Source organism: Microcebus murinus, chromosome 7, assembly GCF_040939455.1.
Source record: "Microcebus murinus isolate Inina chromosome 7, M.murinus_Inina_mat1.0, whole genome shotgun sequence".
Classification (NCBI taxonomy): domain Eukaryota; kingdom Metazoa; phylum Chordata; class Mammalia; order Primates; family Cheirogaleidae; genus Microcebus; species Microcebus murinus.
Genome location: NC_134110.1, coordinates 48,018,376 through 48,021,968, shown reverse-complemented (window position 1 = coordinate 48,021,968; position 3,593 = coordinate 48,018,376). Strand labels below are relative to the sequence as shown.

The window sequence follows — 3,593 nt, the reverse complement described above, 5'->3', positions numbered from 1 at the left end:
AAATCATAGAAAAAAAATTCAATCAACCCAAATGATGGCCAAAAAAAGAGAAAAGGGCACAAAGAACATATAGGACAAATAAAAATAATATAATGGATATAAATGCAATCATATCAAAATCACATTAAATATAAGTGGCCTAAAAACCAAATTGAGAGGGCAAAAATTGTTACACTGGATTAAAAAAAAAAGAGAGATGAGACACAACTAAAGGCTACTTACAAGAAATCTACTTTATATATAAGCACACAAATAGACAATTTTTTAAACTTGGTATGGAAGTACAAATTAACATAATTATGTAAGAGAAAGAGTTTTAAAAATCAGAAAGAGATAAAACTATAACTATTTACAGATAATAATTATATATAAACCTATGAAACCCAAGATATTCAACTAAAAGCTATTGAAAACAATACAAGTTTTCAGAAAAACATACTGCTACAAATTTATTATACAGAATTCAATATTTTTCACATATCATAACAAGTATGAGCTAATAAATATGATAGAAAAAATATTATAAAATTATAAGCAATAGCAACAAAGAAGATAAAATATCTAGAAATAAACTCAACAAGAAATGTGCAAAATATATATGAGGAAAAAGGTAAAACATTGTAGAAGGACATCAAAAAAGAAGTGAAAAATATGATAGATGCTATGACTTGTAGAGAAATATTTTTCATCATGAAGAATGTCAAGATTATCCAAGTTAATTTATAAATATAATGTTAACTTGATAAAAGTATCAATTTTTAAAAAACTAGATAGGCTGTTTCTAAGTTCATATAGAAATAAAAGTAAATAGGCTGGGCACAGTGGCTAACGCCTGTAATCCTTATACTCTGGGAGGCCGAAGCAGGCAGATTGTTTGAGTTTAGGAGTTCAAGACCAGCCTGAGCAAGAGCAAGACCCCATCTCTACCAAAAATAGAAAAAATTAGCCAGGCATGGTGGCACATGCCTGTAGTCCCAGCTACTCGGGAGCCTGAGGCAGAAGGAGTCTGAGCCCAGGAGTTTGAGGTTGCTGTGAGCTAGGCTGATGCCACGGTATTCTAGCTGGGGCAACAGAGTGAGACTCTGTCTCAAAAAAAAAAAAAAAAAAAAAAGTAAATAAATATATCAAGGAATAAGTAAAAAAAATTAAAAAGTTATTTTGAGGAATCAATCCACTAGATTATCAAAACGAAAAAAGAATGCATTATGAAGTTTAAATGAGTAATGCAGCATAGTACTGAGAATTTAATAGAAAGACAATTCCAGTGGAACAGGATAAAAAAACTCTGGAAATATTAATGTGGGACTTCATTATATAAATATTGACCCCATATTAATGTAGGAGTATAGTATATAAAATCGTGACATCTCAAGTAAATAGATACCGTAAATATTGATGGGATGAAAACCAAACATCTGGGAAAAAACCACATTGTAAATCTTCACATCTTACACAGGATATACTTCAAATGGATCAATTATTTAACTGTGATAAACAAAACATAAATGTTCTAGAAAAAAATATAATATGGGAAAAGTACTTTATTACCTTGGAGTAAGACAGATCTATTTATGGCTAATAATCTAGAAACCATAAAAAAGGTATCTAAATTTTAGTGAATAATATTTTTTAAATCCTACGTGGGAAAAAATAAATAATACATGAGGCCAAATTACATTTTTCCCTAATATAAAAAGTGCTTGTATAACTATATCTATAATTGTATTGAAAAATTAATATTCTCAAAAAATAAGCAAGGCTTAGTAACAGATATTGAAAACAATGGGATTGAAAGTAGCTCTCAAACACATGAAAACATGCTCATGGTCACTGAAATGGAATGACTTTTCACATATTAAATAGACATATTTCCAAAAGGTTGATGACAGTTGTCAAGCCTATAGTCAAACAATCAATTTTATGCATTGCTTCCAGTGATATAAATGGATTCAAGCTCTACAGAGGATTTTTTTTTTTAAATTTCAGACTATTATAGGGGTACAAATGTTTTGGTTACATACATTGTTTGTGTATCATTTGAGTCGAAGTTACAAGTGTGTCCATCCCCCAGATCGTGTGCATCGTGCCTGTTAGGTGTGAATTTACCCATCTACTCCCCCACTTCCCACCTGCTTGATTTCCAATGAATGTTATTTCCATATGGTTGCATAAGTGTTGATACATTATTTCTAATTTAATAAGTGAGTACATGTGCTTGTTTTTCCATTCTTGTAATACTTCACTTAGAAGAATGGTCTCCAGTTCCATCTAGGTTAGTACAAGAGGTATTAGTTCACCATTTTTTATGGCTGAGTAGTATTCCATGGTATACATGTACCACATTTTATTAATTCACTCATATATTGATGGGCACATGGGTTGTTTCCATATCTTTACAATTATGAATTGTGCTGCTATAAACATTCAAGAGCAGATGTCTTTTTTACAAAATATCTTTTTTTCTTTGGGTAAATAGCCAGTAGTGGGATTTCTGGATCAAATGGTATTTCTATTTTTAGTTCTTTGAGGTATCTCTGTACTACTTTCCATAGAGGTTATACTAGTTTTCAGTTGCAACAGCACTTTATGAATGTTCCTATCTACAAGGGACTTTTAATAATATATATCAAAATAGTTACTTATGTACTATGTGAATGATAATTGTACTTCTGAAATGACATAAATATGGGGTTACTCATAGCAGCATTATTTGTAAACAGAAAACAATTAAAAATTTCCCAATTCTGTCAATATGGGACTATATAAATAAACTATCCACACACTGGAAAAATATGCAGTTTTAAAAAAGGGATGAGGAGCAAACCAATTCCAGCAACATATGAGAAGGATTATAAACCATGATCAAGTTGGATTTATCCCAGGAACACAAGATTAGTTTAACATCTAAAAGTCAATCTACATAATGTACCATATTAATAGAATAAAGAACAGAAATCACATGATCATCTCTATAAATGTAGAGAAAATATTTGACAAAAATCAGATACCTCTTTATGATAAAATTATTCATCAAACTAGGCATAGAAGGTACATTCCTCAACCTGATAAAGGACATCTATTAAAAACCCACAGCTAACATTGTAGTTAATGGTGGAAGACTGAAGTCTTCCTTCTTAGGATCAGAAACAAGAGAAGAATGTTTGCTTTTACCACTCACTTTTCTTCAATACTTTACTATTGCATTTATAACATTTACAATTGCATTTTGGCCAGGGCAATTCTTAATCTTATTCTTATTTTTTTAATATATGGAACACTTCACAAATTTGTGTCATTCTCGTGCATGGGCCATGCTAATCTCTGTATCATTCCAATTTTAGTATGTGTGCTGCTGAAGAGAGCACTAACCAGGGCAATTAGACAAAAAATAAAAATAAAAATAAAGGCATCTCTATTAGAAAGGGAGAATGAAAACTATCTTTAAGTCGTATGATCTAACATATATATAAATCCTAATAAATCAATTAAAAACCATTAGAACTAATAAATGAGGTCATTAAATTTATGATATGTAAGATCAGTATACAGAAGTCAATTATAATTCTATACACTAGCAATTAGCAATTCAAAAA

At 30.3% G+C, this 3,593-nt stretch overlaps 1 non-coding gene across 1 annotated transcript; it reads right to left on the bottom strand.

Moving 5' to 3' along the window:
• Positions 1 to 3,263: 3,263 nt before the first annotated feature.
• LOC142872028 (U6 spliceosomal RNA) lies at positions 3,264 to 3,365 on the bottom strand. The gene has a single exon (XR_012920275.1). It is a non-coding gene; the product is annotated as a U6 spliceosomal RNA (small nuclear RNA).
• Between the last annotated feature and the right edge of the window lie 228 nt (positions 3,366 to 3,593).